General features: G+C 42.3%; 1 protein-coding gene across 1 annotated transcript in view; it reads left to right on the plus strand.

The window, feature by feature from the left end:
• Positions 1-378: 378 nt before the first annotated feature.
• Positions 379-14,022, plus strand: part of MACC1 (MET transcriptional regulator MACC1) — a 48,376-nt gene continuing 34,732 nt past the window's right edge. The window contains exon 1 of the mRNA XM_006138341.4: positions 379-550. The gene's annotated coding sequence lies outside the window, so the exon portion shown is untranslated. The remainder of the gene's footprint in view (positions 551-14,022) is intronic.

Below are 14,022 nucleotides of genomic sequence, written 5' to 3' on the forward strand. Positions count from 1 at the left end.
TGTGCTATTCTGGATGTTGGATTATTTATTTTGAAGATAATTGTTTTAAAATTCAAACTAGAGCTTTATCCTAGCACTTCTCTTCTCTACCATTCCAGAGAGATCAATGTATCTTCAGCATGACACAGAAGAGTTAAAAATATACAGAATGTCTTCCAAATGCACAAATTTAGCATACGTTACTTTCCTTTTCCCACTTGTTTTTTTCGCTCCCTCCCTAAGGCGAAACTCCAGCAATCAGACCTGCTCTCCTGGTTTCAGGTATAATCAGAAATAAACTGAAAGCAATTATGGGTAAGGTAGTTTCTGCTTTCCACATAATCTGTTTAAACAGGTGCTGCTAAGCAGTAGAGGTACTGCAAGTCCCAGAGGGCATTGCTCATAAGCCTTGAGAGACACAAGGTGTGTGCAGTGCAGCTAACCTAACCCTGTACAACTGACATTCTTCAAAGCCAGCACGGAAATGGGCATGCTTTATATATTGCAAACCTCCTAGACAATGTCATAATTTGAACCTGAACAAAAGAAGTTGCTGCTTGTTTCCACAATAGTAAGTGTTTTGTTTTTCTAAAAAAGTTAACTTTGTTATTGTTTTTTGCATTTAAAATCCTGTGAGGTGCTTGAATATTAGGTGGGAGAAGACTGAGAGCCTGGATTAAAATACCATGGGAAGATGGTACAATTTCCATAAACCAATGTGTTACAGGAGGCTGTTCTGCCTTCATGAATCCAACAGAGTAAAGCCATTACTCATTTGTTAGCTTCTTAATGGCCATAGCCAAAATCCATTGGAGTAAATGGAAATGCTTTTCTTGGCTTCTACAGGCTTTGGATTAGAAGTGATTTTCAAACTTTTTGTATTCAAATAGCAAATCTTATACATTAAAAATGTGTGTGTGTACTTTTATTTAATGAGGGGTCAGCACTGTCAGCCCCACATTGCTAATAGCTTACGACCCCCATGTAACTATAGCTTATGACCACCAGGTAACTACCTTGCAACCCCCTATTTACAAACCTGGTCAATGAAATGTGAAGAATCCCAGAATCATACTGATTAGAAACAAAAAAATATAATGAAGGCCAGAAGGATGGCAGTAAAGAAAATGTATAACTATGAACATTAAAGGAAGTGGAGAGGGAATCTAGCAGCTACATATTCTTAAAAGTAAAGAAGGAAAATGCTGACAGAAAAGTAAGGGATTTATAAAATGTTATGAGTAGAGCTGATCAATGTTTCTTATTTCAATGAAAAACTGGAAGAAAATCAATTTTTCCGTAAAACATTCCCTATTTTTGACCAACTATGGAGCTGGTCAAAATTCCCAAAGCTTGTGAATTTTAGTGAAAATACTAATTCATCCCTCCCGAAAATTTAATTTGTTTCCTTTCTGCCTAGCTTCCCATTATGCAATACTGAACAGCAATATGCACTTTGCTTCCTGGTCTTTTTCTAGAACTAAATATCCTATCTTTAGTGGATTTTAGACAGATAGTTTGATATCTTGCCCCTCAAAACAGCCAGTGCCAGATACTCTTAGGGAAGGGGTAAAACTCTCATGTTCAACTGATTTGGGCAGCACTACACAATGGTGGAAGCATTGGGAGAGTTAATGGAGATTTGCTTCAGGATATATAAAATACTATTTATCTGAGCAACATAAAAGAATAGACTGGCACCTGCAGCTACACTAAGTTATTTAGCACAATGATATCCTGTGGTACTGTATTCACCAGGCTAATTATATATTAGATCCAAAGTCCTATTACCTACTTCATTGTGTTGCCTTTTAAAGTTTAATGTTCTGTTGCCGTTTATTAGTAGAAAGGTAAATGGGAGCACTTGACTGACTTTTTCCAGTGCAATTCTCACTTCTGTTTAACTCTCTTGCCATATCTCCTTTTTGCACACCAAATTGTGGTTCACATTCCCTGAAGGACTACATTGGCTCATACTGGTATACATTTCTTCTTTGAACTCTGCAGTCAAACCTCCACCCTTGAACTTCAAGGGCTCACAGGGTGGGGAAACATAAGGAGCTCACACAGTAACAAAAATGGCTGTTGCAAGAGGATTGAGCAGCACGACAGTCCACCTACTCAGTAGCTCTCCAGAGAATTTTCCATCAGCAGTGCTCTTGTGGCTCACCAGCAAGAATTCAAGCTCTAAGGTCTAGAGAACATGAGCTATGAGGCAAGGCTGAAGGAATTGGGCTTGTTTAGTTTGTAAAAGAGAAGACTGAGAGGGGATACAATAGCAGTTTTCAGATATCAAAAAGGGTGTCACAGGAAGGAAGGGGGGAAATTGTCTCTTTGGCCTCTGATGATAGGGCAAGAATCAATGGGCTTAAACTGCAGCAAGGCAGGTTTAGGTTGGACATTAGGAAAATTTTCCTAATGGGCAGGTGGTTAAACATTGGAATAAATTGCCTAGGGAGTGTGTGGAATCTCCATCATTGGAGATATTTAAGAGCAGGCTGGATAGACATCTATCAGGGATGATCTAGACAGAGGCATTGCGAGGGTGTTATGTGCCTGGGGGCGAAGGCAAGATTGGTGCCCCCCCACCGCTAAATGGTGGGGCCCCAAACCTAGTGCACGGCTGAGCCTGACCCTGGGAGGACTGGGGGGGAGCTTGTACCACATCTTACCCAACCCCTCCAGTTTGGGGCTGGGTCCTGCACACACTAACCCTCTGGCAGAGGTGGAGGGGGTCGGGCTGGGGGCAGAGAGGCGAGGAGGAGGTAGCTCCAGCTGGTGGTGGTGGGCAGAGGAGGAGCAGGTAAGCAGAGGGATGACAGGGAGTGTAGGGGGACTATATTGGCACCTCACTAGTGTGGCACCCAGGGGCCACTTCCCCCGCTCCCCCACATGCCCTCCTTACTACACCACTGTAAATAATCCACCTCTTAGGATATTTACTGCTTAATGAATTACTTATTTTCCTAACTACAGACATATAAATTATAAAGTTTTGTGGTTTACATTCTGTTAAATAATTTTTTCTCTGTAATTTGTTCATATCCTGTTCTCATTAGTTTCATATCTTTTACATAAAAATTCTTAAATATGTAAGTTTTATAAAACAGGAGAGAAATAAATATTATACAACCTAAATATGAATTTCATCACTATATTTAATTCAAGCATTTAAAACCACTGTTATAGCAAATGAGTAACACATTGCTTTACTGAATAAAAAGTAAAAAAGATTTTGAGCATATCAAATTTATTATAATAGAGAGGTAGTCGTGTTAGTCTGATCTTGGTAAAACAAAAAGTAAAAGGTTATGTAGCACTTTAAAGACTAACAAGGTAGCTAATAAATTTATTGTAAGCAATCTGTAATGTTTCCTAACTGCCCATTTAATTACCTAGTTAACCTAATTGTTTTTCACATTATCACATAGCGAAAAACTATGAGAGTTATGAATGTAAGAGATTAACTTACCTGTTAATATAACACTCCGAAAAACTTTTAAGTAAAACTAACACACAACACAAGACTCACCCTCACTTTCTTGAAGGCACTTGAAGCAATAAGTAGCCTAAGGCTGAGGATACCCTGCAAGCGTGTGTTTCTGTCTGCCATGAGAACTTTTCCCTTCAGGCTGCCCTGAGATTCTATCCTTAAGTAAAGGAGAGAGGTCTCTCTGAGCTGCTCTTCCAAATTTCACACAAGCCATTCAACTGAAGCCATAGATATCAAGATTCAAGGCCAACTTTGCCTTGAGCAGACTGCCTCTCCAGGTGTTCACAATCACAACATCCAAACGTGTAATTCTTTTAGCTGAGAAAGCCACATTAATCTCAAATCTCTGCTATGACTGGGAGATGGAAAATCTGCAACAAAACGTGGGGTGATCTATCACTTCAGTAATGCCAATTCCTTTAGTACTGAGGCTCTGATTATCCAGCACCAGCTGAGGTAGAGCTCCTCGCAGGGTAGGAGAAGGCTTCCCCACCCTCAAGCCCTGATTGGCCTGGGGGTAGGGAAATGTGCCAAGCTTCTTCCAGGGCATGGGTGCCTAGTGGGAAGCGGGGGAAAAGGGGCTCCCTCACCCTAGACCAATCATGGTCTGGGTATCCCCGCCCCTTCCTGGGTGACCTAGGGCTACTTCAAAAATTTTAGAAGTGGCCCCCAGGCAAAAATTATTGCCCACCCCTTATGTAAATGGTCTCATGAGCTTTTGTGGGTGGAAGTGGGTTGTGCCCACAAAAGCTCATGAGACCATCTACATTAGGCATGTCAAACAGGCTTCTGGCGGGCTGCACGTGGCCCAGTTGAATTTTTTTGCGGCCTGCCACTACATTTTTATAAAAGAATAAAGTGCAGCCCTCTGGCCGCTCAGAGCACATGGCCGAGTGCAGATCACGGCTGGCTGGGCTGCTCTGCACAGGCATCAAGTGCCTGCTCACAGCTGGCTGCTGTGCTCACGCCTCCCCAGCGCCTGAGGAAGAAATGTGTGGCAGCGACACTGGCTCCTGGACCCAGGAATTACGTATGTGGGGAGGGGACTGGGAGTGCCTGGGTTTGAGGAAGGGAGGAGGCATTGGGTTAGAGTGGGGAGGAGGGAATGGTCTGGGGGAGTGGAAGGCAATTGGGTTAGAATGGGGATATGGGAGTGCCTGGCTTTGGGGGAGTTGAGGGGAATATTTTGTTAATGTTTTGGTTTTTATTTATTTATTTCCAAATAAAATCACAAAATGTATATTCATTTTATATAAATAAATATGTCAATTTTTTGCAATTGCACGAATAATTATATGTTTATGCAAAATCTCAAAGTTACAAAGTATCTGAAATTTTCACAGAAGCCTGTTCTATTTGATTGACCATGGTCTATACTTGTTTTTATTTCAACAAAACAAGTTATGCATCATATAAAAAAATTAAAAGTACCTTATATTTATACTGAAATTAAAAATTATTTTATGAGCAAATAACAATTTTACACATCAAATTATTGTATTATATTGAAACAAGACCTGAAAAAATATGATAAAATATACCTAAAACATAATCTATAATAATAAATAATTACAACTATCAGATAGAAGTACATTTTCTTTGGTGTCCCTGAAAGCTATCAGTTTTCATTTGTGTGGCCCTGAGTGGGCTTCAAGTTTGACATGCCTGAGCTATACGTTTGTTAGTTTTTAAAATGTAACCAGACTATTATTTTTTAAGTTTTCCCTTTTGTTATAAAGTATCTTTTATTTTAAAAAAATTATAAGTAACCCTAATGCACCCACCTCTCCCCCAGAGGCAGCCCCTCCCCAGCATCCCCCCATCCCAATGCACTCACCCTTTCCCCAGAGCCAGGCATCCCATCACCCCCCATCCCAATACAATCACCCCGCCCCCTGAACCAGACCCCCCCAGCACTGGGAGCATCCCCCCATTAAATCCTTCCCCCCCCCAAAAGAGCCAGGCACTGGAGGAAGGGACAGCTGGGTAAGGAAATCTAAACTTTAAAGTGTCCACTCTTGCCTCCCGACCCTGCTGCCTCTGCTTGCAGTGTGTAGAGCCGGGAGCACGTAGCTCCAGGGTCTCTGTTCAAAAGTGTCACGTGGGCCAGAGCAGCATGCGCTTAACTCCCACCACAGGCTGGCACCCTCCTAGCGTGGCGCCCGGGTGCAACTGTCCCTCCTTTGCTATGTCTCTGGATCTAGATGGTGCTTGGTCATGCTGTGAGGGCAGGGGACTGGACTTGATGATCTCTCGAGGTCCCTTCTAGTTCTAATGTTCTATGATTCCATGATGCCCCATAATGGAAAACACAGAAAGAAAAGGGAAAACACAACTGATGCTCTTGGAGGAGAGGAAGTGGGGATCTCCCTTGAGTTGCATGGAGCTCTTACTACCATGAGTATGTCATGGAGGTTGTGTAATTTATGGATTCCGTAACTTTCTGCAACTTCCATGACATTGGGGCCTTGCAGCAGCTCATATGCTAAGGCAGTGGGAGATCCCCACCATAGCTTCCAGCCCTGCAGGGTTTGGAAAATACTCACAACTTGGTAACTCCCACCTTGCAGGGCTGCAGGATCCACCAGAGCTCCCCAGGTGCCACCAGTGACAGATCCTATAGATCCCAGCCCCAGTGAGTGGTGGAGGATCCTGAGTTCCCAGCCAAGCAGGGCAACGGGGGATCCCCACTCCAGCTCCTAGCCCCATTGTCTGGGGTCCCTCCTAGTTCCCAGCCACTGGGCAGGTAAAGGGGGTCTGCAATTCCCTGCCCCTGCATGCAGTGTGGCAGGTTGTTGGACCCTCTCCACTCCGCATATTGTCATGTGCATTTTTAGTAAAAGTCAGGGACAGATCATAGCTTCTATGAATTTCTGTTTATTGCCTGTGACCTGTCCATGACTTTTGCTAAAAGTATCCATGACAAAATCATAGCCTTATTCATGAAGAACTTTTCTCAATATCTCTTTAAAATATCTCCTGATTTGGAAGCCCCCTCCCTTTTCTCTCATCCTTTTTCTTACATGTCTCTCTGTTTTCTACATATGCCGTGTGTTTTCTGAAATGTCCTATTTGGAAACTGACTCTACAATGAAATAGGGCAATACATCAATTTGCCTACAGTAATGGCTCTATAATATTTTCCTTATTATTTTTGTTCACTCTGTAACACAGCCTCACTTATACATTGAGCGCACACCCTCAAATTGTTCATAATAATGCTTTTCCTTTTTCTGAGACGTTACAGTTCATTCAGAATCCATTAGTGTGTATCAGCAATTTAAACTTCCTTCTAAAAGTGCCTTTCCAAACACTTACATGCTGTGAGTTTCATCTTCTGTGCTGCCCAGTTACCTAGTTTTGTTGAGCTCTTCTGAAATACTCACGTTTTTGAGTTTTAATTAACCTAGGTAATTTGGGTCATAGATAAATATTATCATCTCTTTTTCCTCTTCTTCCAGAGTCTAAAAGAATGTTATGATGTTATGTTATGAAAAATTGCAGATACACTGAGAAACAAGGTCCCATGCTGGGCACTCTCTTGTAAATAGAGGTTATTGAGAAAAGAAGGCCCAGAATCATTAAATATCAGGAGTTCTCCCAAAATATCATCCCAGTATAGGATTCCCTTTGAACACAAGGGGCTGAATTCTTAGGTACACTGGAACAGGGCCACTACTTCTCACATTTCAGATACTAGGAAAAGCTGAGCTCTGGATCAGTTCCTGGCACAAGTCGGGGCAGATTTGGGGCTGTACCAAGCTGTATCAGCATGCAATGGCTCCTATGAGTCTGTTTTGCTGAAGGGGTCTGCCTGAACATAGCATGTTCAGCCTCAGCCTCTCCTACATGTATAGTGAAATGGAGCACATAGTTGACTGTGCTAGATCTATGCTAGCCTAAAGATATGTCTACACTGCAATTAGACACCCGCAGCGAGCCCATGCCAGCTTGCTCAGCCTTGGCCTCTGGGGCTGTTTAATTGTGGTGTAGGTGATCACAATCGAGCTGCATATACACATAGTATGTATGTATTTTAGAGTGAGTCTGTCTGTGTGTTTATCTGTGAGTCTGTTTGTTCGAAAACACTTCCTAAACAGTAAGAACTAGGGTCACCAAATTTGGTAGGCAGCTTCCTCTTCTTCTAGCTTAAAGCAATGTAATGGTTTGGTTGAGCCAGGAGAGCCAGAAGCCTCAGGAAAGGAACAGTTTTCTATAACATGCAAAAGGGGGGGGCTGCTGTTCTGAGGGACGCAAAGTAAGAATGGACATGGGGGGGGGGGCGGCAGCGAGCCCACAAGGGAGAGTTACCTGCAGAGTGAGCACTGGGGGCAGCCATACCACAAGTGAGTGGCCAGCGGGGCTGAGGATCCACCATTTTGCCAGGCCAGGCTGGAATGCGGGGAGGGAAAGAGCTCCCCCAATCTGGGGCAGAGAGGAGGGTGGTAGCCACTGTTGGTCTCCAGGGGCAAACTGGTGGGTGGGATACACAGTCACTGTTGCTTTGTCTGCCCTGAAGGGAGAAGCCAGAAGCCACCCCCACTACCTGCCCTTAGCCCCTTCCCACTTCCTCTACTGCCTCCTGTTTCCTTCAATGCTCCCAGCCTCCTGCCCTGAGCCTCTCACATCCCCAAGGCCCTGCCCTGATTCCTGTACCTCCTATACTGCCAGCCCCCTGCTCTGAAAGCCCAGGGCACTGCTCGGTAAGTATCCTAATATTATATAGTTGAGGGGAAACAGTTTCACCCATGGACTAATAATTCTGAGAAAAAATTAAGGAAAACTTAAAAAAAAAATCTCCTCCAACACCAAACATCTGAACATTAGAGAGGGAAGCATATTGTGAACTCTTCACAGTACATGCACCTAAACCCTAGGATCCATTATAGGATTTCTTTAAACATGTTTGTTGGACAAGGTTTGGAGTCTAGATTCCTGTATTTTATTCATAGACTTGGTACAGTTCAGCTGAAGCAAGCTGCCCTACATCATCCAGGGATGACAGTTCATTGATTTGAAGGAGACCAGGTTTAGTCTGTATGCTCTGTCATTCCTCCTTCTCCCTACTGAGATTACTGAATCTGTTTTTTTAATGCAGACTCCTGACCTGGACTGGTGACCTGTAAGAAATGAGTTAGGGGTCTCAAACAACCATCACATTGAATCTGAAGTCAAAAGAGCCACAGAGATGTGAAAACCTCATTTCCAATTTCCCAAGACATCCAGTCCACTCACATAATTACTGTAATAGAACAGCTTTACAGCCATGTAATAGAAAACAAACTCAGTAGCCTGTAGATTTAAATCAATATTTTAAAAAAATACCATCTGGCCTCCTACAGTAGGAAAATTATGGTTTTGTTGGAGGGACTGAGTGAATTTTTGGGTTCTTTCGGGTAATTGAGGGCTGCCTGCACCTTTAAATGGACTCTGATGTGGCTCTTGGCCAAACTGAAGCAAAAGAGTTTTGCTAACCTGGAAGGGGATCAGGAATCTCCTCTGTACATCTACTCTCTGGAGTTCCTCTATGCAGTGAGTATTTACCATTCCCAGTGAAGTCACAGGCACTGGGAACTGAGGCAGGGTAGTAGGGAATGCTAAACTCATCATTAATTTCCAAGGAGGCACTCTTTTCCTAGAAAAGGACATTTTTGAACCAGACTTAGGGCTTGTCTACATTACTGCTTATATCTATGTACCTTACATTGGTCAGGGGTGAGAACAAGCCACTCCCCTGAGTGATGTAAGTTACATCTACCTAAGCACTGTCCACACTAGCACTAAGCTGGCAGGAGACACTTGTCTGCCGACATCGCTTCCACCTCTTCTTGAGGTGGAGTAATTATGCTAACAGGAGAGCGGTCTTCTGTCGGCCTAAAGTGTCCTCAGGCGCTGTAGCACAGTAATACAGACTAGCCCTTAGATTCCACTGGCCACCCTTTAAAAATATCCATTTATTCCTTTCAAAAGAAGCACATCACTACAAAGCAAAGGAGACCCATAGAATGACTGAACCAATTTATGGCCGAACCAACCTCTTGGACAGGGAAATTCTATACACAGTTATCAAATACACTTTTTACAAGTCTCAAAAAATTCTCTTTGGAACAGGGTTCTTTTCTGTATGATTTATTTTGCCTGAAGCAAGCTAGCAATCAGCACATTTAAGCTGAATGTTTTATTCAAGCACATGCATAAATACACAGGCCCACCATCTTCATTGTCCTGTCACCTCAAACCTTTCTCCAAGTTCCTGCTAATGTTTTCAAACATGTATCTACAGCATTTTGCCCTATCTTCTTATAGAGTGCTGATCACTGCAGAGTTTAGGTGCCACACAATAGACATGTCTGATACAAAACAACACAATTGTAAGTTTGCTTTTAAAAATTGTCCATCTTATTTTAATTGATTAGTAATACCCAAAGGGTACATCTAGACTATGTTTTATTTTCGAAAGAAGATATGCAAATTTGGCAGAAATTTGCATATCTTCTTCTGATCACTTTTTCAAAAGAATTCTTTTTGAAAAAGCAAGCAGTCTAGATGCGGTTCTTTAGAAAAAAAACAAACCCTTTTTTCGAAAGAACCTTCTTTCTCAAAAATTGAGGTTTACAGGTTCTTTCGAAAAAAGTTTTTTTTTAAAGAACCGCATCTAGACTGCTTGCTTTTTTGAAAAAAACTCTTTCGAAAAAGTGATCGGAAGAAGATATGCAAATTCCCACTGAATTTGCATATCTTCTTTCGAAAGTAAAATGCCGTATAGATGTGCCCAAAGTGTTTTACAAATTAGATTTTGTTTGCTAACTTGCATTGAAAAGACTAATTTACATGGATTAGCAGTATTATGAGTGGTAGCGCATGCAGTAGATTATATTCTTCATGGTATGTAATATGTAACAGCTCACCTAGACATAAATTCTGAGAGACTGTAAAGGGACTTCCAGTTTTTTTTTTAAAGTCATTTTAAAAAATAAAGTTCCCAGTGATAACCACTTGGGGACTAGCTTTTTTGCTGGTCCATTAGTCAAGCATATGTGTGTTTTGCTTGTATTTATTTTTTCTCAAAACCTGTGCTTAGTCAGGGGAGTTGCCAACATAGCAAAAGACTGGTTCTATTACAAAACAATATTATTTTCAGATTCCAATTGAAGAAACAGACGTATGTTTAGCCTACAGGCAAACTGCCCTTCTATTTATCTCTCCCCATATGCTAGAAAATACAAGCACATGCTAAATACATTCAACATGTTCTCAATAGTATTGCTGCAAACTAAGAGACGACATAAAAAATGTAACTGAATTCTCATTTTCTGTGGTTGGGACAAACAGTGTGATTTTAGGTTATGTAACTGGCTATTGACTGATATGTTTCATAGAAAAATGAAAATACAATCAAGAGAAGACACCGAGCTATATTAATACCTAGTTATCTTGGAAATACTGATGTGTTCTTAAGGTTTAGAGGGGTAGCCGAATTAGTCTGTAACAGGAAAATATTTAGAAACAACAAATAGTCTAGTAGCACCCTTAAAGACTAACAAAATATATGGATGGTATCATGATCTTTCGTGGGCACAACCCACTTCTTCAGATGTCTGGAGTGTTGGAAGTCCAGATCCAAGAATAAATAAGGGAAGGAGGGAGGGGGAAGAAGGAAAAAAATGGATAGGAGAAAAAAAAAAAAACAGTGAGTAGATAAGCTTGGGATAGCCAAGTTAGTCTGTAACAGAAAAGCTTAAAAAACAACAAATAGTCTAGTAGCACTTTAAAGAGTAAATAGTTACAAGGGGCTGATAAGAACCACTAGGGTGTGTCTAGACTACATGCCTCTGTCGACGGAGGCATGTAGATTAGCCAGATCGGCAGAGGGAAATGAAGCCGCGATTAAAATAATCGCGGCTTCATTTAAATTTAAATGGCTGCCCCGCTCTGCCGATCAGCTGTTTGTCGGCAGATCGGGGCAGTCTGGACGCGCCGCGCCGACAAAGAAGCCTTTCTTGATCGGCACAGGTATGCCTCATGAAACCAGGTTTACCTGTGCTGATCAAGAAAGGCTTCTTTGTCGGCGCAGCGCGTCCAGACTGCCCCGATCTGCCGACAAACAGCTGATCGGCAGAGCGGGGCAGCCATTTAAATTTAAATGAAGCCGCGATTATTCTAATCGCGGCTTCATTTCCCTCTGCCGATCTGGCTAATCTACATGCCTCCGTCGACGGAGGCATGTAGTCTAGCACCTTCATTGTTTGGTTGGTAAAGTCATTAAGATGTGAAGATAATGTGGGAGCCACCTGGTGCATACCAGTTGTATAAGAATTAAACTTGTGAATGAAGTTAAGTTCCAACCCTTCTCTATGTATTTGGCTTGTGGAATTAGTCTGAAACAAAACAGAAAATTGGAGATCCATTAATGAGTGTCCAGGAAGATTAAACTGTTCTCCAACAGATTTTTGTGTGTTGCCTTTTCGGATATCTGATTTGTGTCCATTAATTCTTTCTGGTAGAGATTGTCCAGTTTGGCCAATATACATTGCAGTGAGGCATGGCTGGCATTTGTTGGCATAGATCACATTAGTGGATGTGCAGTTAAATGAGCCTCTGATTTGGTGGCTGAGGTTGGGTCCAGTGATGAAATCACTTGTCTAAATGTGTGGGCAGAGTTGGCACCGGGGCTGATTGCAGGGGTGGGTTTCTGGATGATTATGATGGAGGTGTATTGCGTGGATACTGGAAAGAATTTGTTTCAGGTTAAAGGGTTGTTTGTAAGTGAGAATTGGCCTCCTCTCCTCCCCCTCCACCCTCCCCCCCTCCGCGGCCTCTGAGAGTGAGGGGTCATTTTCCAGGATAGGTTGTAAATTGTTGATAATGTGTTGGAGAAGTTTAAGATGTGGACTGTAGGTGATGACAAGTGAACTTCTGTTGTTTTCTTTTTCTGGCCTGTCTTGAAGTAGTTCATGTCTGGGTACTTTTTTGGCTCTGTCAATCTGTTTTTTCACTTCTCCAGGTGGGTATTTCAGTTTTAAGAATGCTCTATATAGATTCTGTAGGTCTTTGTCTCTGTCCTTGGGATTGGAGCAAATCCGGTTGTATCTTAGGGCTTGGCTGTATACAATAGATTGGGAAATGTGTCTGAGATGGAAGCTACAGGCATGAAGTGTAGCTGTCAGTAGGTTTCCGGTATAGGGTGGTGGAAATTTGTCCATCATTTAATTGTACTGTAGTGTCAAGGAAGTGTATTTCTCGTGTGGACTGATCCAGGCTAAGGTTGATGGTGGGGTGGAAGTTGTTGAAATCCCTGTGAAATTCTTCAAGGGTCTCTTTCCTGTGGGTCTATATGATGAAGATGTCATCAATGTAGCGTAAGAAGAATAAGAGTGTTAGGGGGCAAGAACTGAGGAAATGTTGTTCAAGGTCAGCCATTAATATAGTGGCATATTGTGGTGCCATGTGGCTGCCCATGATTGTGCTACTGACTTGAAGATACAAATTGTTTCCGAATTGGAAGTAGTTGTGGGTGAGGACAAAGTCGCAGAGCTCTGTAATCAGGTGTGCATCGGAGAGGGTATTCCCGATAGCCTGTAATCCATCTTCATGTGGAATGTTAGTGTAAAGGGATTCTACTTCCATTGTTACCAGGATGGTATTTTCAGGTAGATTACTGATGTTTTGTAGTTTCCTCAGGATGTTGGTGGTGTCGTAAAGGTAGCTAGGAGTGCCGGTAGAATAGGGTCTCAGGAGAGAGTCGATATAGCCAGATAATCCTGTTGTATGTGTGCCAATGATTGAAATGATGGATCGTCTGGGATTTCTAGGTTTGTATATCTTGGGTAGCAGATAGAAAACTCCTGGTCTGGCATAATGGGGGATGTTAGTGTAAATTTAGTTTATTCATACAATCTTGACAGATGATTGTCTAGATAGAAGGAAAGACACTGTTCTTCTCCATCTCCCAACTCTTCAACTCCAAGTCCTACCAATGTGCTGAGGAAGAAAATGGCAGATGCAGACTGCAGACTCATGGACCAGAGTTGTTTCCTAGGGTACATCTATGCAGCACGTGGCAGATGTAATTGCCTGCTCTCATAGACAAACATGCTAACTTCGCTCATGATACACATAGCATTGTACCCATGGCAGTGAAGATAGTGGCTTGGGCTAGCCACCTGAGTATATACTCATGTCAGGTGGGACTGTAGTGAGATGGTTAGTCCCAACTGTTACCCACATGGCTGTGGGCAGGGTGCTACTATTAGCACACTAGCTCAAGCAGAGTGGAGGCATGTCCATCTCCCAGAAGTGGGAATTGCATCTCTCAGTTGCCATGAAAATATATCCTAAGACAGTGTTTCTCAATCTTTTTTTATAAAGTACCCCCTTTTTTAAAAAAAAGGTACCCTCTTTTTCCAAATATATATAAAGCACTGTAAAACTTAAAACAAAAATTCAGTTTTCTCAAAATTTCAGTTGTGTTGACGTACCAGACTTTTCTCGAGTACCCCTGAGGGTACTCATACCACTGGTTGAGAAACATTGCCCTAAGACACAGTCCT

The sequence above is a fragment of the Pelodiscus sinensis genome, chromosome 2, assembly GCF_049634645.1.
Source record: "Pelodiscus sinensis isolate JC-2024 chromosome 2, ASM4963464v1, whole genome shotgun sequence".
NCBI lineage: Eukaryota > Metazoa > Chordata > Testudines > Trionychidae > Pelodiscus > Pelodiscus sinensis.